This window comes from Camelus bactrianus, chromosome 35, assembly GCF_048773025.1.
Source record: "Camelus bactrianus isolate YW-2024 breed Bactrian camel chromosome 35, ASM4877302v1, whole genome shotgun sequence".
Classification (NCBI taxonomy): Eukaryota; Metazoa; Chordata; class Mammalia; order Artiodactyla; family Camelidae; genus Camelus; species Camelus bactrianus.
In genome coordinates, this window is record NC_133573.1 from 25,702,388 (window position 1) to 25,726,107 (window position 23,720).

Here is a 23,720-nt window from a genome sequence, read left to right on the forward strand (position 1 = left end):
GTCACAAAACTTGGGCTCCAGATTTCGCTCTGCTGGGAGGAGCCAAGTCCCTGTGTGCGGGTCACTCGTCTTGTCTGGCCCTCTCTTCTCGTCATCTGTGCAATGAGGGGATTACTTGTATGAGCTCTGAGATGCTCTCCAGTTCAAAAACTGGCAAGATTTTCAGATGGCACATCTCTGGAGCCACCGTTTCTCATTGCCAAGCTGAAAGCTGAATTCCTTCCACTCTTGGCCTGAAGCACCTAGCGGTCTACGAACAGGTCCACGGTTTGTGACTTGGTTGTCACACTCGTGATGAAATAAACGTACTGACTCTTAAGATGCTTATTGTAGACAGTGGGGGAAGCCAAACCTGCAAGCAAACACAGAGAGCTTTGCCGTCCTTCAGATAGTGTGTGTTGTACAGTCCTTCCATGTCCTAACCAGCTGCCATGAAGTCACTAGCGTCTTCATGCTGCTGAGAACAGGATGAGGTTTTCCCCTTTATGTGAATGTCTCCAAGTAAAGGCCAGATAAAGATAAAGAATTCCACTTATACAGGAAAAAATGTTCCCATCCATCCTTCACAGAACAGTCACCTGCGATGATAGATCCCAACCCCAGGTCCCATCCCAAGATGCACCATTTCCTTTAGTTGTGATTTTCATTCTGTCTTGATTGGCAGTGAGGTCAGAGGTCATGGTGACCCTTCTGCTCATACCACAGTATCTGCTGACAGTTGACACCTCTGTTGGGAAAATAAAAACGAGCTAGTGAAAGGACTGTTATCATTTTGACAGATGCCCATTCTTGGGGGCGATGCCAACTGGCACATCCCTAATAATAGGGAACACTTGTATGTCAGTGTCTCGCCTCGCCCTGCAGATGGTTTATAGGAACCCTTGAACTTAAAACACGGTTGAATTGAACTAAGAGGGAAGTGGAGAAGCCAGTGGAGATTGGTGCTAAGGGTAGTTTGGGGACATCGTATGTATTTCTGTCCTTGCATGAGTGAGACTATACCAGGTAAGTAGCCTGTGGATGATGGGAGATAAGTCGAATTTTACATGAACGCTGTTCCTAAGGTGGTGCTGAGCAGCATCCTCTTTGTATGTGCCTTCTTCCCTTTTCCCTGCAGTGGGTGAGAAATGCAGCTGTCCCCTGACCTCTCCAGCAGAGCTGTGTGGTTGAGTCAGGACTCTGGAGTCAGCTGGAATTGGAATCTTGGTTCCGTCACTGACTTGGACAAGCCTCTCAATGCCTCTGTAACTCAGTTTTTCTGTCCTTGAAAGAGAGAGGGGGTGAACAATGCTTTCCTCATTTAGCGATGAGGGGAGTAAGTCAGAGAGGGCTTTGAAACAGCCTGCCCTAGAGTAGCCACATCTTCACCCCACGCTCTCCATTGCTGATCTCAGCAACCCAAACACAGGCTACTTTGGTCTCTATTTAAACTCTCCCAGTGGGCTGAACCCCAGCATCGGGGCTTCAGAGCACGTACCAGCCCACTGTGAAGATCCAGTCCAGGCTCGTTGTTACTGGTCCTCACAAGTAATTTTTCGGCAAAGAAAAAGAAACAACCACTTGGATAATTCATTTCCCTCCAGGAGAGGGAGGGATCTGGAAGAACCTGCTTTCTTGTTCCCTAGTTGGATGTAACCCCAGGAAGTGAATTTATTTAATTCTACAACGTATTTTGAGCTGCAGCTTTGCAGGTGGTATGTGCCAGGAACTGTGGTGGAAACCAACGTTAAGACAGAGACCTTGTGTTTTTGATCTTGTTGGACAGATGGAAGAGTACACAGTCATAGGATTCTCATGTGGGTTGGAGACAGTCCCTATGTTTAGGGTCTTACTGGGCTGCATGAAGGAATGTGGTGCAGAGGATGCTACGTGACAAGTGTGGAAGGCTTTGGGGTGCTGAGAAGGAAGAAATGCATGTCATTTGGGAAAGTTAAAGATGAGGTCTTGGAATCCAACACGGGTGCAAAAAAGATAGTATATTAATAGGCAGAGTCAGGGGTAGGGTTGGGAGGGAGAAATGAAGAAATCACCCTCTTGAACTGACAAGTGGCAGAGTTCACAAGCAGTAATGTCTGCTTTTAAATGGGAAGTCAATATATTCCTTAAAAATCTAGCCAATTTGCTCTTGGTATAGAAATCTCAGGCTCTACCTGATAATTAATTAACCAGTCTCTGGGAAGAAGATAAAAGGGAAAAAATACTATTTTGTAAGTTCTGCCAAGAGAATATGAAAATTATGGTCTAGAGAGTATAAACCCCTTCAACAAAAAGGCCATTATCGTCTAACTGCTAAGGTCATCAGTATATATGCTTTTAAATAAACCCAATGATCCTCCTAATATCATTATGGAAATGCAAGCCTGAGCACATTAAAAGTATCCTATTGGGACGTTTTGCTATTCCTGTATTTTGCCAAGTGTGTTTTTAGAGGCTTTGACTCCATAAAATTTCTGCAAATAAATGTCCTGTGACTTTATTAGTTGGTAACACAGCAATTGTCTGAATATTCCAAGGTACCTTTGTTAGGGTTTCCTTGTATTCATGTAAAATTTCAGGTTTATTGCATTTTTTAAAATTGCAAATTCTTCTTTTTAAATTTTTTTTAATGGAAGTGTTGTCAATTACAGTGTGCCAATTTCTGGTGTACAGCACAGTGTCCCAGTCATTGCACTGATTTCTGTATTCACTCCCAGTGCTTTCTCCCCCTAAGTTAACAAAAAGAACAAGTGTGACCTAAGGTTTATGTGATACCGTCACTGAAGACATTCGAGATCATTTTCCAATTCTGCATTTTATCCATAGGAAAACTAGACCCAAAGATAGTGTTTTGACCAACATTCCTACCGTTGGTCAGTGAGTGACAGACCTGGATCTGGAAGCCAGACCTTTTAACTCCTGAAAAGGGATTCATCTGTTACAGCCTCATTCTGCCTTTTGGGAGGAAAAAAAAAGTTGGGAACTTACAGGTTTGAACCAGTTTGTCAGAGTACCAGGGATCAAGAGATTTCAAGTACATTTCAACTGACAAATTGTTACTTAGACATAATAACAATAGGTAACATTCATGAAGTTCTCCCAAGCACTGATTCATGTATGAATCCATTTAACACATCGCAACCACCTTGTGATACTGGTCCTGTTCTCTTCCCCAGTTTACAGATGGAACATGGAGGTGCAAAGAGTTTATATATGGCGGCGGGACTGGGGGAGGGGGGTTGGTGCACATTGCAGAGCTGGGGGGTTCAGATTCAGACACCTTTGACCTTACTCAGCACCTCAGTCTGCTTCCCCTAAAGGGGATGTGGTCCCTGGGAGCTATTTGTCCCTGCCTCCCGTCTGCCCTGTGTCAAGAAGCAGTCTCTGTAATTCCACACTGACTACACAGTTGGTACAGTAGAGGCAATAAACTGCCCAAGTTTTCATTTGGATCCCACATCGCTGTACCATTTCCAGAGGCATAGGGTACCGAACTGTCCTGCATCAGTCCAGACACTCAGAACAAAGGTATATCTGCACCGCGGCATTGGCCCTGCCGTCTACAGCAGCCCGGCAGCTGTAGGGCAGTTTCACCAAGGAGAAAGCTGCATCTTCCCGCTTGAGTAAGTGATGGAAGCTCCCACAGCATTTGCAGCAACAGCACCCTTTCTCTCCATCTAAGCTAAGTCTTGACTTTGGGACAGGACTCTTAAGTGGACAGTCCATGTGCCATCAAGGATGAGAACTACACGCTCCGTACCTGGGTCTAAAGCAGGATGCGGACTAGACTCCAACATCACCGTATAAAACAGAAGGGTATCATTGGAAGAGGGTGGGACCCAGCCGTCCCCGGTATTTGAGAACACAGAAAGAGCTTTTCTCCTCTTGCTCAATTAATCCATGTCTCCATTTGTATGTGTGAAAAAACTCCTGACAGCACCAACAACACAACAAGAGAAGCGCACAGCCTGAGCAATAAATCTCCCGAGGCATTCAGCAAGCACCACAGGGCTCATTAATCTTGATTATTTCCCGTAACAGATAACTTCACAAATCAGCTATTATTCCTAATCACGCACATAAAGACAACGGATGGGTAATAGCTTCCTGCATGGCGAGACCAAAATAAAATTTCATTTAAAAATGTATTTCTGCACAGTCCAAGGAAAGGTGCTTTCTGCCTTCTTAAAGGGCCGGGAGGCAATGGGGGAGCAACTGAAGTTGGATCCTCGAGGATTGGGTTTTTGTAGAGAATTAGGTGTGTTGGATTTTCTTGTGTTGCTGGCTGGCTCGTGTGTCACTGTGTCCCGATAAGGTGGGTTTGAGAGACATCCGGCCACAGGAGACAAGAGAATTGGGCAGTTCCAGGCTCTAGAAGGAGTTTGTGAAGAATACCCAGGAAAAAAATTGAAAGCACGGGGTTGATATCTTGTATCTGTGAAGCTGACATTTGAAGTTCAGGATTTTTGCTGAGTTTGGTGAATTCCTTTACATTTACAGGCTGTGTGGATTACCACAGGAATGCTTTTCAGATACCAGCCAGCAGACCACTGAATAGCACTAGAAGGGTGTGCGGGCGATGAAAGACGAATTTCCTCCAGTTTTGGATAGTGCACAGATAGTAATGGTTTGTGAACACGTGATGCCCGATTATCTTAAACCTAAAAACTCCCAGCTCTTTTGCCAGGGCCAAAAACATGTATCTAACTGAGTGCTGGGAAGAGTGCTAACTCACATTACCCAGGTGAGGGAAATTAACTCCCCCTCCTAAATTATGCGTGTCTGAAGGCATTGCGGCTGACGTGGAAAATGGCTTGATTATCATATAACGCCAAGCCGCACCTGTCCATCATTTTGTTATCAAAATGCCAGTGCATTTCAGCAGGGCCTGGAATGAGGTGCCTCATATTTACGATGGGCTTTAACTCCGTATTATTCAGTCAGTGGGAATAATTGACATACCACCACAACACACCACAAGCAGGCTCCCACCTCACTGATTTTAAACCAACTAGATACCAGATCGCACCTGCCAAGGTCTGTGCTTGTACAGACCTCTCCTCGAGGCACCTTAAAATTTCCCTCTCAACTTCTCTTTTTACCCAAAGTAAAGTGGTTCTGCTGTCCCAGAACCTCCCAGGGAGGAATGGTGGTCATTCCCGTGGCCTTCAACTTTATTTGCATTTATTAAATGTTCAGGCAAAAGAATGTCCAGGCCAGATGAGCCAACTTTGTTCTGCCAGCAGAGCCTGTCTTTCTCATAACAGTTGCTGTTGACAGAAGAACTAGATATTCAAGGTCATGTATTAGGCACTGGGGACAGAGGGAGGTCCGAGACGTGGCCTGTGCTCCTAACGACTGAGACAGTCCCGTAGAGGAGACAAGATGCAGGAACAGACATCCGTACAAGAAGAGGTTGAGGGGTGTCGGGTGAAGGTGGTAACTCGGTCTGAGGACGGTGGGGGGAGGCAGGGCTCTGCATTAAAGGAGGCATCACTACGCCCCCCCCAGAGGAAAAGACACTTGAGGCAGAGTGAGTGTGAGCAAGACAGAGCTGTGGGAAAACTGGGGTATCTCAAGAGAAGAGTGATGAACCCGGTAGGAGTGGAGCAGGCAGGGAGTGTAAATTTAGGTCAGATCAGAGAGGACTTGGCATGCTGGGCTAATGAGCTTGGATTTTTCTCCGGAGACATTGGAGCTCTGTTAAAGGGTTTGTAGCAGGGGAGAGACATGGTTAGACCTGAGGTTTAAAAGGATTAGTAGTAATCCAGCAATATGCAGAATTGATTAGAGAAGGGAGAGCCTGGAAGCACAGCCGTATGCAGACTGCTGCTCACCTTGACTCTGAGCACGGTCAGGTGTCTCAGCTGTGTCACTGGAGAAGCCGGGAAGATACACGCCCTGGGTCGCGGGGAGCCTGGCAGAACTGGTTGTTTTGTTGCGTATATCGGTTACCTACTGCTGCATATCAACTGATCCCAGACTTCGTGGCATAAAACAACCACATCACTGTGGAATCTGTGGGTCAGGGGTCTGGACAGGGTGGAGCGATGATGGCTTGTCTCTGCTCCACAGTTTCTGGGGCCTCAAAAGATTCAAGTGACCAGCAGTGACTCCATGGGCTGAGACAGAACTCATCTGTAGCCTCTTCACTTACATGTCTGTGTCAAGATGAACAACTCTGGACACGGGTCACAGTGGTCAGGACAGGATAATCAGTGACAGGCTGACTATTGCAATAGGAAAGAGCCCAGCATGAACTGAACTCAAGTCAGATTTGTACAGAGGTCCCTGGGTGTTAGCAAGGGAGGGTGTGGGAAGGCGGGGGTGGTGAGTGGGCGCTTGGTAGAATCAGGGATTTGAAGGCTACAAAGAGCAGGAAGGAGGGTTTAGGGCCATGTGAAACCCATCTGGGTTTGCTCAGTGACCCTTTTAAGGCTCCTACCCTCTCACGAGGCTAGGATTCCACAGAGAGATCCTGTCTCTGGGTGTTGGCTGGAACAGACAGCAAATTCTTTGGGCTGCCCTGAGCTTTCTCTGATGGACCTTTAAAGTGATAGGAGGACCCTCACCTCCCCCCAGGGATGTGGCCTTGAGCTGTTATAAGCACTCGGTAGAGTTTGTTCATCTATCAGCCTGGCTAAGGCTTAGTCGAGAAGGGGCTCCGGGGAGCCTGGCCCGAGTGTGGTCCAGGGGAGACTCCTTGTCTTCTGACATGTGGGATGGGATTACTCAGGAGCCAGAATGAGCCAGAGGCTGAAGCACGTACCTGGCCTCTCCACGCTCGTTGACGTGGCTGCTGGGTGTTCAGAGAGGGAGAGGGCGCTTCTGTGGAGGGAAGCATTCCAGGACCGCCAGGCCAGAGCTGCTCGGGCTTCTGCAGCCTTGCCTCAGAAGCCACACACTGCCACTTCTGCCACGGCTGTTGGCGCCAGGGAACTCATCAAGGCCAGTCCAGATTCAAGGGAAGAGGATGGGGCTCCTGGTGGGCGGAGAGGGCCTGGTGACCCTGAAGAAGAACAGGTGGGGCAGGGATGATGACTGCAGCCACCCTGGGGACAAATGAGGCCAGTGACTTTATTTGCAAAACAGAAACAGCCTCACAAACATAGAAGAAAACTTAGGGGAAAGCGGGGAGGTGGGGGAATAAAATGGGGGTTCGGAATTTGCAGATACTAATAACCACTGGATGTAAATTAGACAAACAACAAGGTCCTACTGTAGAGCACAGGGAACTGTATTCAGTATCTTGTAATAGCCTATAGTGAAAAAGAATATGAAAAGGATATATATATATATAACTGAATCTCTATGCTGTACACCAGAAATTAACAGCATTGTAAACTGACTCTACTTCAGTTTAAAAAAAAAAAGTGGCCTGTGGAGCATTAAAACTGATGAAGGAGGGGAAAAGGGGCAAAGGGCTTAGTTCAGAGACCGGGCAAGTCAAAGTGAAGATTTAAATATATATATATACACACACATATAGGGAAAAAAAACAGCATTTTCTTTCCTGACTGAGAGAATTATCATTCATGATTTTTGGAGAATACAGAGTAATACAGAGTAAATCACGTCCAATCCATGATAGTCCTTTTTTTAATCTTCCTCCTCCTCCCAATTAAAAAAATCAAATCCATTTCTGTATTTTTTCCTAGTATTTAACAGTTAAAGAAGAAATAACATAGGTTACATATTCAGACATTTTCACAGAATCCTCTGAGAGAACACCACAAGATTGATTAGTATTTTAGGACTGTAGGTAATGATGTGATAGCCTCATGTATGGTTGTGAAAAATTAGGAGCAACATAAATATCCAGCCATCATGGAAGAACTAAAGAAATCAGAGCATCTCCACTGGATCCAGTGTTTTATAGCCATCTAAAGTTAGAATAGTAATTAGGGGAAAATGGCTAATATTTATGGACTGTTTTCTATTCGCCATTGTTTGGAGAGGGTATACATGATCCAGTAGAATTTCACATCAAATTTTATGAAGGTTAGACTTGACTGTCACCAACGTGTAGACAAGAAATTGATAGTCTAAGTGAAACATCATATGCATGTAAAAAGCTTTAAAAAAAAAATGACAGGCTGAAAATAGATCAAAACACCAGTGGTGGTTTTGTTAGAAGAATGAGGTCCTCTGTTTTCTTCTGTCACCTGAATTTCCTGCAGTGTGGTCATGTTTTTGAAGAAGATGAAATTGTCACCGGCAACATCATTCTCAGTTTTACAACCCTTGGGTGACACGTGTAAGGTCACGGGTGGACTTGTAAGTATCAGCGATTGACGTTACCTTCTGAAACCTGGAACCTTTCAAATAGGACGATTTCAAGGAGAGAGCTATAGAGCTGTAAGCCCACAGCATGAAGGTTTGGTGCTACATTTTGTCCCGCTGGCTTCCCCAAATAACAGGACTTTAGGACAGCTGCTGTCCGCCCCCCCCCACACACACACACACCAGATTCAGGTGGCATCCTTTGAACAAGGTTCCGCACAGTCAGTGCACTGAGGGCATGAAATCACTTCTCTTAGGAGATGGTGGGGAAGGCCATGGTCCGTGAGGAACTCTTCAGCAGACGAATGAAGTCTTTCCAGGGAAACATGGCCTCCTTTCCAGAAGTTAATCAGCCTCTTTCGGCCTTGAGAGAATACTGACCCACATGCCCAGGACCCAGAAGAAACGAGGCCATGGACATGTGAGACGGCCCCTCCGAGAAAATGAGTGTGCACTGCCTTTTCTCTGAATGCCACTCCTGCCTTTTTAAGGGATGTAAACCATCCTTGCAAGGAAATACTCCGATGCAGCTTTCTACAGTCAAATGAGCATGTCCTCTGCTGACTGGGGAGTAGTAAGAGGAAAGGTTCAACCAAATATGGAGGAAAACCCCCAAAATAGGCCCCCCACCACTGAGCAAGCAGTTTCTGATCTCACTTTGTAGTTTATCCTGTGGAAAAATTGAACCCCTAGAAAAATGGAGAAAGGTACACAATAGAATTCTCCCGAAGGACTTAAAGTGAGTTTACCACAGTCAAGACTTTGCCCAAGCTAAAAATGAAACCCTCCATCCAGTATAGAATGAATGCAGGTCAAAGATTGATTTGTTTCATCAGTGAGGATACCTGCCAGGTGGCAACGCAGGTTTTAAGAGCATTTGAGGACCTGGGTATTGATAGACATTTGGAAAAGAATATTAGATGAAAAATTTCTCGATTGTATATTGAACTGATTAATTTCCTAGACAGCAATTAAGCCATCACCTTCAGGTCCTCTTTTCAACTGGACATAAACCTTGAAAGCAGTCTGGGACTCCCAATCAAATAATAGCAAAACTCAGACACGAGTATTCTCTAGAAAACAGAATAACCCTTGGACAGGCCAGTGCCCCAGGACGACGATGGAAGAATGAGCTGTATTACCTACCACCCAGCACCGTGTCTTCGATTTTAGGTCATTTTTGTTAACTGCACAATTTTCAAGTCTCTTTCCTCAACTTTTCAAAACATTTTAAGAAATGTAATACAACCTTCAGCTCCCTCTCTGAGAGCAGTCAGGATGCCCAAAACAGAGTCGGGGGTCTTGCCAGAGGGTCTTGCGGGTACAGCTTCAGCCTTTTGCCCCCTGATTTCAGGCCGTGTCATCTTGGACAGATGAACACTCAACTGCACAGATGAACGAAGGCCCCTCTGCACGCACGCGAGTGGGACCCACGTATCTTGTTTTGCAGCCACCTCTGAATTTGCAGCCTCGCTTGGCTCTGCACGTCTCAGTTAAAGGGGAGGTGCATTTCCTGGCATTTTCGATGCTGCCCAGTGTGATTGTGTGTCCTTCCTTGTGTGTAACAGGAGACTGTGCTCCCTGATTGGCATCAGCCTTAATTTTCTGTTCTGTCAGGGAATTAGCATGCCAGTTAGTGCAAGATGACACAGTCACGTGTAATTGTCTTCTCTCTCTTATTTATTTATTTATTTATTTATTTATTTATTTATTTATTTATTTATTTATTTATTTATTTATTTATGCATCCACGGTATGGAGTTAATGCTCCCGTCAGTCATTTCGTGGGACACTTGGCCTATTGGCTCTTCAGAGGGTGCTTCTCAGACGGCAGGAGGTTGGTGTTGGGAAATGTAGTCAATGTGCAGATGCCAGCGGGCTATTCCCAGGATTGGAGCTTGGTCTGAAAAGTCCTGACAGCCAACCTTTGTTTGAACCTCTTGGTTTCTCTGGCCTCACAAAAGGTACTGTGGAATTTAGGCTGGTATCAATTTTAATTTATTTCCACTTTTAAAGTAAATGCAGACTTGGCTTGGGGAGGAAAGAGGGAAATAAAGGAGGAAGAAGAGTATCAAAGATGTTACAGAATCAAACCGACAGCCCTAGCACGTACCCCAGCTGTCTGATTTTAGCGAACCACTAAGTGATGTCATGAAATTGGGTGTCACAGTGTAACTACTCTGATATGTCGGGCAAACTTTTCAACAAACTTGGTATGAATAATAATCTACGTACACAAGACAATCGAGCAATTTTGAATTTCCGAGGGAACAACTTTTTTTTTGCTTATATTATCTGGTCCCTTTTTTTTTTTTTAATCCCCACAACTGTATAGCCAATCAGCTCAGTCCATGGGGCCCACGTTGTAGGTGTGATCACAGCTTACCACTCATTTCTTGATCACTGCTTTACAGCCAGAACCTCGGAATGGCTGATTAATAAGGGCAACTTGTGATGGAATTCTGATCGCCTCAGACTCTGTCTCTACCACTCAGACTAAACGAACTCTTCTGAGGTTGCGTCAGTGTTTTCCATCGTTGTCATGGGCAATTAGTAGTCACTTACAGTTGGTTACAGTTCATTTCTGCTAATGGTGTTAGCTGAGAGCCTACCGACCACGTGACAGTCCACGTGGGTTCTCAGGCACTGGACGTCCGAGTGGTAGCTTGGAGGCCCTTGCATGTGTTCAGACCAGTTTGGAGAACTGCTTTTGGCGGATTCCAGTGCTGTCCGTGTCCTCGTGTTTGTGAAAATGTGTCTTTAGGGCAGATGCGCTCGCTGGAGACCTAGCAGCCTAATGGAATTGAATTCCAGAATGTTCACTTTATGCTAAGGACCTGACAGTGACAAAAACCACATGTTATTTTAGAAACCTGAGATTCTGTGTTCCTCTTCTAAAATGCCATCATTTGTAAGAGTAGCCGTGTAAGAAAAAGTGTGTCAGAATCAGCCGTGGCTGTGGGCGTCTGGTTCCTAAGCCATGTGGTCTGCTTACAGGCAAAGAGCCGCATTGGTTTTTTGACATCACCTTGTCTGTCTCTTCCTCATGTTTATTGTAATGCGTTTGGGGATGTTTAGCAGATCAAGGGACTCGAGCTGGTTGAATGTTTTCCAGCCTTCTAAGAGCCAAGTAGGCGACAATAAAGCTTCCATAGCAACTAGCCTTTTCCTGAAAACGTTCTCTGGAAGGACGAAAAATCCCAGGGAAAGCAAGAGCCCCATCTCCGTGTTAAGTACATCTGCGGATTTATTTTTGAAGGTAAAAAAGGGAGCGTTTGGAGCCCTGAGAGAGGGGCTGCCTGCAGTGAGTCGGTGCCAGTGTCTGTCATTTGGTTTCTGCGTCTTCGCTGGGAAGACTCAGTCCCTGGCAGAGAAACCTTAAACATCAGATAAACAGATGTGAGACTAGTTGGTCTCCACTCCTGGAGTAGGGGGCGCTGGCGGGAATTCTAGTGCCAAACCTTGAAGGAAACACTGCACTTGTTTTAATTGAGTATCATTTTGGACATTAATTACTGTGTCCGTTCTCTTTTCCCAAAATGACAAATAATGATGTGTGGAAACAGTATAATTACATTTTGATATTTGGGGCTGGAGTAATGACTGGATTCGATTTGCTGTTGATCTTGGAAGGGATTTATTATTCCTATCAGTCATTTAGCCTTTCCAGTTGTATTGATGTTCAGTTTCTGTTTTTCTTTTTAATTCCGCATCAGTCGGCCCCAGCCCTGATGCAGCGCGGCCCTCTCACCCTTGGTGCAGGGGGGTTGCAACATGGAGTTTCTGCCTGTGCTTGTTGTTGGAACCCTTGGAGGGTCTCTATCCTAAGAGACGTATGCGCCTGTGTACAGGGCTGCTCGCCCATGCAGACTTACTAACTGAAGTTTGTCACTCAATTCAAATGAGAATTTTTTTTTTTTTGGAAGCAGCCAACTCTCTGGTTGTCTGTGGTATGATTCTAGAATGTGTCACTTGGATTGAAATCTCCCTGCACCATCAGAGACGCCATCTGTGATGGGTGATGCCTCTGTTCCAGCTTTCCAGGCTTCACCTGTTTTTCTCCATCCGCTTGTGATGGTTCACCTGTAACCAAGATGCAGTCGAGGGACGTTTCAATCCATGACTTGCAGAGGGTCGGGGCCACTGAGGTTTACCAGAGGCATGTAAACCTCCTTGTCTTGCTCACATTTTGACTGTGACAAGGAGTTGTCACTTAGAAACAGCCTCTCGGCTTGGGGAAAGGCCTTATTGCCTTTCAACTTGAAAGAGGTAGAGCTGGAATTTTTGCTTGGAGACCAGAGAAGGAGAGTGACAGAGGCCACCGTGTGGTACTTCCCAGCAGGAAAAGCGGGGCTTTAAGCATCCGTCACAATGACAGGAGACACTTTGAAATGAAATCCGTACAAAATCTGAGACCAGCACTTAGAATCTGGAAGAAAGCGATGAAACCCCTTGTGAAATTCTCTTGTGAAAAAGGATGCGTTATTTTCACTGATTTGCAGGATAAAACAATTTTTTAAAAAAGGCACTTCCTTGGTCCTCACGATGTGCTTTAGCATTTTTGCCATATTAGGTATTGTCTTAAGTGTGTCTGGACAACCTGCCTCACACTCTGGGATATAAATAGCCCATTTTATCCCCTCTTGCCTTTGTACTGGTATCAGATCTGATTTTACAGACAAATCAGTAGCCTCATATTGACTTGTGTTTATCCACGAGGCATCTGCACCAAAAGCAGCGGAGATACATTTACTCCTAGCTCTGAGCAACGACACGTCAGCAATGCATCTCCGCCAGGTAATCTATCAGAACAGCTCTCTTGAGAAGGGCTGGGTTATGAATGGATTCTGCATCTAAAATATCCATTTGGGGGCCTCCCTCCTACTAATTACTTCTTTCTTCGTCTCACCTCTAATTTGCATCCCTGAAGCTCCAGAGAGGGAGTCTGGCTGGTTGTTTTTCCCCTTTGCAAATCCTTGTACTTAGGAGCGGCCCCGTAATGTTGACTTAAGCTCATTTCTGTCGAAGGAAAACTGCCTTGCCAAAGAAAAGATGCTTGCTAATCGCTACATCTAATTACAAAGAAGAGTAAATCACTAAAAACAAATTAAGCATCTTAACTAAAATGGAAAATAAAAGCAGCTACCCGTTGAAGAGGAACAATGCTGCCTGCTGCCTCTCTCACGTCTGTTTCACGTGCTCATTGAAGGCAGCCGAGGTTTGGAGGACTGACCAAACGAGGGTAGCAAAGCTTTTCCCTCTGGGACCCCTTTTCAAAGAAGTAGGCCAAAAGTGATTTAAAAAACAACTTCAGATGCCGGCAGTTCTAAGCATCTCTTGTCAATGAGGAAGTCACAGGTCGCCCGCTCACTTGGGTCCTGTGGAATCTACCCCCCCTTTTTCCTTCTGAGCCCAGGGTGGTGGAGGTGGCTTTCAAATTGCTACAGCCCTAATCTAAATAAACTGGAAACCAGTGAGACTTTTAGACTTGACCTTAATCTGAAGAGGTCTGAAACAAGCTTATTACTAAGCAAATCCTTCCTCTCCTTGAATTTCTTTAGTAATAGTAATGTGTGACTTCCACCGCACTCCCGTTTACTGGAATTTAAAGCCAACAGTGAAATGAGGATTTTGATTGCTGGTTCCAAAAAAAGGTGGTCTGAGGAATATTTGTTGTTCCTCACAAAATTCTCCTGATCCTGTTTTAACTTGGCAATTTCCCTGTTTCTCTCTCTCTCTGGTGCAATTTAGTGATTTGTAGTATTTTCTATAAATATCCTGACAAAAGATGGGCTGACTTTCCAGGCATTTTCATGATGTATCTGTGGGTATCTCTATGCAAATGGAGAGCACAAAGAGAATTATTTCATTGAATAATTGTCAATATAAGAAAACTTGTTTTTAAAACAGGTTTATATGTCATCTTTGTGACTCACTGCCCATTAAGAAGTTCCTTTGGCTTTTCAAGTGCTTTGTCTAATCTTGATACAGATGAAGAAACGTCAGAAGGTTTTAAAGTAAATTTCAGAGCAGGGGGAGTGGAAGATGGAAATCTGGTCTGGGAAAATTAAAATACACAACAAAATGACCTGCTTCTTTTTCTTTTCCTTTACCTGGAAACTCTTGACTCCCACCATCGTAAGTTCCCCTCTACTCTGAACCCCACGGGACCAGGAGATTGGAAGGAGTCCAGTGCTCTGAGTCAGTAGCGAGGTCTCAAGTCACCCTTACTGACCGTCTTGGACCTTCTGCCTCAGTTCTGAAGTCTGTCTCTACCTGTGTTCATTGTGACCAGGTGCCCACATGAAGGATGTCCTGTTTTTCCATTCTTGTTTTTGGGGTCCTGCTGGGGACCTGAGTTTCGCTGGAGTTTGCTAATACTATCCATCCACTAGGGACACCCCTAAGAGTGGGTCTCTCTCTGATCAACTGATAAACTCTTCTACCGTAATCGCCGACCATGGGCCCTTCCCAGATTAACCACTGGTGAGTCTCTTCTGACCTCCTGGGGTATCACCCATCCTGCCACCAACCACAGGAGATTCGAACACAGTAAGTCCCCTAAAGCTGGGTGTTGCCCTCCAGTGACTGGGCTTCAGTTCGAGTGAACACTCGCCAGAGGCTGTGAGGTCATGATGGTGAACACAGCACCCGTAAGTGCTGACCAGAAAACTCAGGATCATTATTCAAAGAAAGCCTGAGAGTTCGTGCAGGTTTGGAGTTTCGTCCTTTTTGAAGGGTGGAGTGTATGTCACATGCCTCGATTTTTTATTGAATGGGCCACTCTGGAGGGCTGGGATGAAGAAGCCAGTGAGCGGGGCATCCTTTGCTGAGGATGGAGGCAGGCTTTCGGAGCATCATCTTTTCTTGATGTGAAGGGACAGGGTCCAGCCTGCTCTTGGCTCTAGTTCCGCTGAGAGCTGTTGACTGCCGTGTCCAACCTCCATGCGTAGAGGGACACGGCTGACTGTCCCAGCTGCCCTGCCCCACTCGCCCCAGCTCAGCGCGAGTTGGACAGCAGCTCAAGCTCCAGAGTCCTGCAGAGAAACGAAGTAGCAGGTCTTGAAAAAGGAATTACAGAGGAAGGGGGACCTCAGGAGAGAAGAGAGAAAGCAAAAGATAAGGGAGAGGATGGAAAAGGAGTTGCCACACCCTGAGAGCATCAACCGTCCCTTTAGGAAGGAGACTTACACTGGGCTCTCGCATCTGTTTTTGGTTATTTGAGACAAATAATTCATGATAGGCACAAATGTGTATAATGAGTTCATTTTCTCTGTGAAAATACGGAAGAGCTCACTTAGAGTCACTGACTGGACCCTTCTTTTCTGCGGGTGGGGGCCTCCATCTTCTTGTCAGTGGTTAGTTCCTTGGGACTGACGGGCAGCTGATTCGATGGAGGCTGGGCTCTCAGTGGGCAGGGCTGCTCCCTGGACAGGTGGCCGAGGTGAGAGCAGACAGGTTCCCCACACTTCCTCCATCTGCTCAGTTTGAGTCCAGTCCGGGGAGAGGATATGGAAAATTGTGTTTTGTTTAAGACGCCGAAAAAGGACTGAATTTTAAATAGTGTTGTACTGTGTGAAACACAGGGAGGGCTTCTGGTGAAAGTTTGGCCAGAGAATCAGGACCGTCCTCCTGGGGACAGGGTGACAGCTCTTCACCATAAGCCATCCCATCTCGTGGGACCTGCAGGTACGCAAGTTGGTCAGAAGGAACAATCGGGAAAACTGAGAGAGACATGCGATGTGACTTGGTGAGGAAATGAATGTGCCCGGTCTAAGCAGCTGTCCACAGCTGGGCCGTTCTGCATTTCAGTAAAAATAAGCAACCCCGCCCATCACCTTGTACAGTCCGGGACCGCTGAGTAGCAGAGAGCTCATAAAATGCACTTGGCAATAAGTCACAAAAACATTCGTATTTTTTAATAATGTTTTTGAAGGAGAAATATCTCTTTTTCAATCAATTCTGACATGGCTTCCCTCCAGATTTTATTTCTTATTTAAAATTATCTTAGGGTCGATTTTTTTCTTCTGTTCATTGGCTTTTTACTAGGTTTCTGTCTCAGGCAAATATGTTTAGAAACATTAAGAAAGATGACCAGCCCATGAACAGAGGCTTCCAGATTTCCTTCTGTTTCTACTTTTGGGTGCCAGTGGTAGAGTTAAAACCAATGCACTCCATTAAATCTTACTGAAATTTCATAGTCACTGTTACTTGTGATCAGGTTAAATTCTTTCTCAGCTCAACCCAATGCTGTGTTATTACCCCTATATATTTGGCTTTTCTTTGTGGAATATCTTATTTCTCTTCACTGCTGTGTAAATGACAGTCTTTCTTCTAAGTGGGAGGTTGCCACCATTTTCAGTGCTAGAATTCTGAACTGATTATGGATCACAGTTACTCCTATTATTGGAACACTCTGTCCCTACCTTTTTTAAACACACAATTTATATTTACAGTGGAGAGCTGCCCAGGGTCGAAAAGTGGGTGCTGTGGACTGTCAACTGAGGGTGATACTAATTGTAGAAACTCTTTTTTTCCCATTCATAAGACATCAACACATAATTCCTGAGTGACATGGAGCTTTCTTCGTGTGGAACCAGATATGAGATCCTAATAAACAGAGGTGGATTATACTGTCGAGGAGAACGGAACTTGCAGAAGTCAGCAGAAGTCATTCTTACACGGGCAGGAAAAGTTGACACTCAAGTCCACCTTCCATTCTCCCCACCCCCACCGCCAATTAAACATTGAATCCATGAGCGTAATCACATGCAGGGGTTTTCCTGCCCAGACAGAAGGTCTGTAGCATTTTAGAATACAAGACATTTGTGGAGCAGGGGAAAAGTTGCTAGCACACAACATTCAAACCCAGCGATCAGGGGCCTGGAAGGAGGCAGGAAAATCTCCCTTCCCTTCTGTGTTGGTGGCAGTCTGAGGTCTCAGATGCCAGCTGTCTGGTGTTCTTCTTGGTTTTGGTTTTGGTTTTGGTTTTTTTTGTTTGTTTGTTTGTTTTTTTTCAGTAAGTGGTTTTATTACTGGTTAGATTTTACAAATTCTGATATTGGAACAGACTTCCACCTTAAAATTCTAAAACGGCAAAGCGACCACTGGAGTTTTAATTTTTTTTCCTTTTTCTTTTTAGGACTATTGAAAGTAACAAACTTTTTTTTTTTTTTTTTTTGCTCTGGTCATACATATACAGAGAGAAAAAGAGGCAGAGAAAAATGAACAAGTCATCCAAAGTACGGGGATAAAACAGCATTCCTAACGCACGGGGCAGTCTTTGAAAATACAGAAGCTGTAGCCAACTTAAATTATTTGTTGTTTTTCCTCGCTCAGTCCACAAAACTGTACAGAGACACAAATGTTGTGTTGCAGACAGATCTTCCAAGTAATTCCTCAGTCCACACCGCTGCGTCCGACGGGCGCGCAATTATTTTCTTCCTCAGTTTCCGGGCGAGATCCTAAAATGTGGTTAGTAAGTTGCTCAAAGCCTCTATTTTAAAATACACTTGGAATTCAACTAAAGATAACTTCTTTTTTAAAGAAACTGTGGGGCGGGGGCAAGGGCTGGGGGCCCCGAGTCATTAGAAAAGGTTTGTGAGAGGCTGCGTGCGTTTGCGAGGGGCTGTCAGGCTCGTGGCCCTCCAGGTTGCCAGGCACACGGAAGTGAAGAGGGATGTCACAGTCGGCAGGGTGGGGGCTCGTCACGTCTGTGAGGGTGGTGGGCGTGCTGGAGGGGCTGAGCGAGGCGTTGGGCAGCTCCGAGGCCGCCCTGACGGCGTCCCCGTCTGCAGCACCGCCTCCGTCGCCTTGTCCATGCCTGTGTTTTCCTGCCGTAAGAGGTTGCGCCTGAACTTGGCCCGGGAGTTCTGAAACCAGACCTTTTTGATGGCCTGATACAACGTGGGCTCAATTAAGAAGCACAGCCTCAAGAATCCTGGAGGACCCTCTTGGTGAGGCCCGTCTTTTTCACAAGCTGCTGCAAGTCCTTGGCGTCAGGGTTGTGGTTAATGGCAAAGGAAGACTTCATGGTCCGAAGCTGGCGGTGCTTGAAGGAGGTGCGCATGCGCTTCGTCTTCTGGCTGCTCGGATACGGCTGGTGGCGGGCCAGGGGCTCCGCGTCGTTCTCGCTGCAGCTCAGCGCAGCGCTGTAGACGGCCGGATCCGCCCCGGGGCCGGGGCCCTTGCGCTTCCTCGGCCGCCTCCGCACTGTGCCCTCGCCATTGTAGTAGGGAAGACCCAGAGGGTTGGCCCCGGCTGCGCCCAGCCCCGCGCTCTTGGCAGCGCCGCCGCAGCCGCCACGTCTGCGTTGTTGAAGCGCGCAGGGTACTCGCCCTGCAGCGGCTCCTCGAAGTGCAAGCGGCAGTAGACCAGGCTGTCCTTCATGCCGAAGTGGTCACCTGTGGTCAGCATCTTGTTACACGTGGTGCACGTGAAGCAGTTGAGGTGATAAACCCAGTCCCGAGGTTGCATCGCCATCTCCGAGGCCGAGATGCCCAGGTGGCAGCGGGCGCAGCGCTGCGCAGAGAACCGCCTGTGGTAGTCGTCTTTGCAGTAGATGCTTCCATCTTTGCTGAAACAGTTGAGCTCCGACTGCAGGTTGAGCTTGCACTCACCGCACTTGAGGCAGCGCATGTGCCACTGCTTGTCCACCGCCAGCAGGTAGCATTGGTCTGAGATCTTGCCCCCGCAGCCGGCGCATAGCGCCGCGCGGTCACTGCTGATGGACGGCATGATCGTCTCCGTGTCGCCACGGTCGATGGCGGAGCTGGTAGCGGGAGTCTAGCTCTTGGCCCTGCGGTCCATCTCGTCGGTGACCCCGTGCACCTCGGGGCCCGACAGACTGTGGAACAGCATCACGGTGGGACCGGCGGGGCCGGGGGCGCGGCTCTTCCGTGGGAGGGCTTGCCCCCCACCTCAGCTGCCTGGCGCTCCCTGCGCTAACGGGCCCGGTGCATCGCCACCGCAGCCTCGGCCCCGCCCGAGCTCGGCTGCGCCCCCAGGCCAGGCTCCAGGCCCCGAGCCCCCGCAGGCCAGGAAGCCTCCCGCCGAGGCACCTCTGGTGTTCTTCTTTTCTATGAAATGAAGGTTTCTTTTAATGAAACAAGATCCACAGGAGGGTGTAGATGGCGAAATGTTGAAATACCAGGCAGAGAAGGCACTTGGGCCACTAAATACCAATGATGCTATCTAGTTAGATTGTGAGACTTGATTGTTCCTACAATATTTTGTTTCTGAATCTTGCATTTCTTTTAATTGGACCTTTGAGGGATATTTAGAAGGGGACGTCAGTGGGAAGCTGTGATGGGTTGTAGAGGGTGAGGGTTGTCTATGGAGGATGAGAGACAGAGGCACGAGTGATGGCTTTCTTGTGTACTTGAATGAATGATTGTGGTCGCCAATTAGAGAGCTAGTCATTGGGAAGGAACCAGGTTTGGAAGAAAGGACCGGGAATATTAGGTTTTAGGTGCAAGTTGCAACGCCCTGAGACATCCAAGTGGAGATGACACGTGGGAAAGTGGATGTACAGATCTGGACGGCACAGGGAAAGCCGGGGTCAAGATACAGATTGTGACTGCGTGTGCGTCGGAATGATCTCAGGCGTGAATGTGAATGAGGTTGTTAACAACTCATCAGCTGAAGATGAGCTGCACAGGACGGAGGAGTCCTTCCAGAACAGTGGGTGGCACAGAACCCAAGACAGGAGAGCATTTCAAGGTTAGGGAAATTGACAGCCATGATAATAAAATACATAGCTTTCTCCGCTGACCCAGGCTTGGTCCGATGTTGGCAACTTCGTAATCTAAACTGCTTGGTAGAAAATCAGCTGTGCCGTCTAAACAGCAAGGATTCACTCTTTCTGACTGGCTGACGTGTGTATTTTTACCACTGACACACGAGAAAAAGTGCCAACTGCTACATACCAAGCATGTCTCCCCTGCCTGGAATAATTTGCCTTTAATATCATCCTGTGGGAAATGTATCTAGTTTATTTGCTCCACTCTTTCTATCTTATATGGGATCATAATGATCTTTCCTTTTGTTGACAATTTGGATAATGACAGGAAAATGTCATTTTGCTGAGGTATCCTGCTTTTATAGCAGTTTGCTGGGAGAAAATCTCCAACTCCCATAATAAAGGGATCGTCCAGATTTAATAAATGTATTTTTGAAAATGGTTTTTCTTCCACACAGAAGCAGCAGGGCTGTTTATAGAGCTAATTATCATGGTAGGACTGTCGGTAGAGCTACTCTGGGCTTGAGCAGAGGAACAGAGAGAACAGGGTCTCTCTCCCTTTTACTTACTGCATTCAAGTTTCAGAGTTTGCAAGCCTGACACTCAGTATTCCATCAGACTGCAACCCAGCGATTCCACTGCAGAAGCAGAAATAAGTTCACAAAAATAGCGATGGTGGTTGACGAAAGCTTTTCCAATCCATGACAAAAATAGACCCTCAATACATGGCAAGATAATTTCCCCAATATGCCAGTTTTAAAGTCATCAATTGGAATAAAAAGGCATTAACTGGTTCTTTTTTGGGGTATGAGGGAAGAAAAAATTTTAAATATCTAAGCGAATCTCGGTTCCTGAAGTCACTTTGTTCTCCCCAACAAGTTTTGCCCTCACTGAAGGTAGAACAAAGGCACAGGCTATTGTTTTTTTGTTTGTTTGTTTGTTTTGGCAAGTTAAACTTTCTCTTACTCCATGAGTCTTGTTATATAACTAAAGAAGCTTCAGATTTTGAAACGCACGGATTTCCCATCTAGCGTCAGAAGCAGACAGTTGCCCATGACTTTTGTGGGGCCGTGGCCTGTTTGTCCCTGAAACTCTGAGCCCAGTGGTCACTGCAGTCCCCACCTCAACCGGCTTGTGGCTTTAGGTGTCATCCATACTCAATATTTCCCCATCTTTATCCCAAGCCCCACTTTTTCTTGAATCCCAGTCATTTTCTATTGGAAATCTCTATTCCTCAGGCAGCCAAATCCCCTATAGAATGGAACTGCCCTCTAAATTGATTTCTCCCCAGAAGTCTCATAAAACTCACCCACACAGTGCATCAGACTCATGCTTAACTCCTTTTTCTTCTTCACTCTCTGCCGCTCCTCCCTCAGTCCTGTCAGTTCTTTCCACCCAAACACATCCAAAGAAAATCAGTGCCCTTGTCTTTGTCCTGCACGGACAGACCATCTCTCCCTTGGACGACTGCAGAAATCGCTTCAACCACCCTTTTCTGCCTCTACAGAAGCAGAAGTCACTGACTTTCCCAAAACCCGGTCCCATCCTGTGACTCCCAACTCAAAATTCTCCAGGGCTTCCCCTTTGCCACCTGATGAAGTTTCAATATCTTACCCTGTTGGAAGGGCACCTGATGGTGAAGCTCCAACCCGCCCTTTTCCAACCTCTTGGTTAACGACGTCTATGCACTCTTCACCGGCTACACAAAACCACCCATCGGTCTTTGAAAGAATCCACATCGTGTCACGGCCAGCCCCTCTTCATCACTCAAGATTCCGTTCAGATGGCATGCCCCCCTGACAGCTTCCTGTACTTTCATTTTTTCCTTTTTTTCTACTCCCATGACATTGTCTACGCTTATAGTGAATGCATTTTTGGGTGTATTTTTATTAAAACTTTACAAGAGGCTTTAGAGCCTAGTTTTTTGTTTGTTGTGTTTTTTAAAGCACAGGCTTTTGAATGAGATAAACTCAAGCTTGAAACCTGATTTCACCTTGAATTAAGTATGAAGCTCACGTTATGTGACCTCTGTGAACCTCACTTTCCTCATCTGTAGGATGAGGTCATAGCAGTACCATTCTCAAAGGGCCATCATAATCACCTGAGATAAATGATAGAAGGCAGTTGGCACGTTAAATTAATAACCATTCCCGTATGTCTTTATGTATCGCGGTGGTGGTGATGTTTGTCGTTCCTTCAAGATTGTGTGTTTCAATAATGGGTCCTTAATAGACGTCCAATAAATAGTGAATAGATAGCAAGTAGGTTAATTCACATATGAGTGTAGTTTGAAAGTCTCAAAAGATTAAAATAAAAACTCAGAATTCTAAGATGTGATATCGTTATTGGGATTAGAAGGCTAAAATGATCAGATATTTTCAAATTGGGAGGAGCAAAATTTAATAAGTCCTAAATTTATCCTCTCCTGAAATGTGAGAAATTCAGGTTGTGCTGTTTATAGTTGGACAGTCTGCTTTTATTCAGCAAAGAATGAGAAATATTTACATAAAGAAATGCAGCCTGACCCCCCCACCATGCTCTTAGCATGCGGTATGCAGCAGTGATCTGACCACTGATTCTGACCGCTCTTTAGGTGATGCTGTGTTCAAAATGCCATGAAGTACGTCAGGTTACACAAGTCCTTACATTGGGAGGAAAGTAATTTTTAAAGAGCTTATTCTTCTAGTATTTCTAACTTATTTGCTCATCTTTTGCCATGTGCTCTAAACTTACCGTAATCCTTTGTCGAATGACTAAACTTTAGAATCTTCAGATATATTTTTTAAAAAATCTACATTGCAAAAACCTAAGTACTGACAGCTAATTCAGTACCATCGTCTAAGCTGGAGTAGACCTGTGGTCCACCAGCTTGTGACCTGTGTTCTCGAGAACAGACTTTTCACTTTATCCATTGTTTACCCTCAGGGAAAGTAATCCAGGTCATCAGGGTACTCCCCGGACAAGGAAAGTGGATTTCGGATAAACAGATACACACACACACACACACACACACACACGCTTCTGAGCTTCTAGGCATCTTCTCTGACCCCCCAGTAGCCACCTTCGCAGCTGTGAGTGTGACTCTGTGAGCCCAGGCAGCCAGCCTGTCGGAGGCTGTTGGGACCTCACCATCTCCAGAGCAAGGCTAATTTTACTTGACTCTGCAACTTCCCACAGTCTCGAGTACTTCCTAAATACTTAAGGATTGAATGTCACACTATATTTTAACCAGACATATGTTTCTAGAAGGTAGTATATCCCACTTCTTTCGTGTGTCCTCTTTTAGAAGTCTGTTAGCCTGGTGTTTTGGTTTCTTAACCCTTGATCCTGGCCACACTCCACTTTTCCAAAGAAGCAAGAGAACTCTCAGCTGCCGTTCCTCCCATTCAGGTGCCCAGAGGTGGTTCAGAGCATCACTCGCTGCCGTCATGACACATCACCATCATCATCAGATCATTCAAGGACCCTCTCCTTTCACTCTGTTTGCCCGCTTGGCCCTCATCCCCATTCGCCTCCCCTTCAGAGGTCACCGCTGTAATGCATTCAACATTTCTTTAGATGTATATGTGTCCTTGAAAAATATGTATTTGTGTGAATGAATTTTATAATAAATGTCAATCTGGGAATAGATTCCAGGCCCTCTCCTTTTTTTTCTTTCAGTCTGTGATGCTTTTAGAGCTGCTTATGCTGCTAGGTGTGTATCTCATTCCTCGCCTCTGGC

General features: G+C 46.0%; 1 protein-coding gene and 1 pseudogene across 6 annotated transcripts in view; one reads left to right on the forward strand and one right to left on the reverse strand.

Annotated features, from left to right (window-relative positions):
* CELF2 (CUGBP Elav-like family member 2) overlaps positions 1–23,720 on the forward strand; it is a 471,642-nt gene that overhangs the window by 242,950 nt on the left and 204,972 nt on the right. The window lies entirely within an intron of this gene.
* Positions 17,093–19,976, reverse strand: LOC105074646 (LIM/homeobox protein Lhx2-like; annotated as a pseudogene).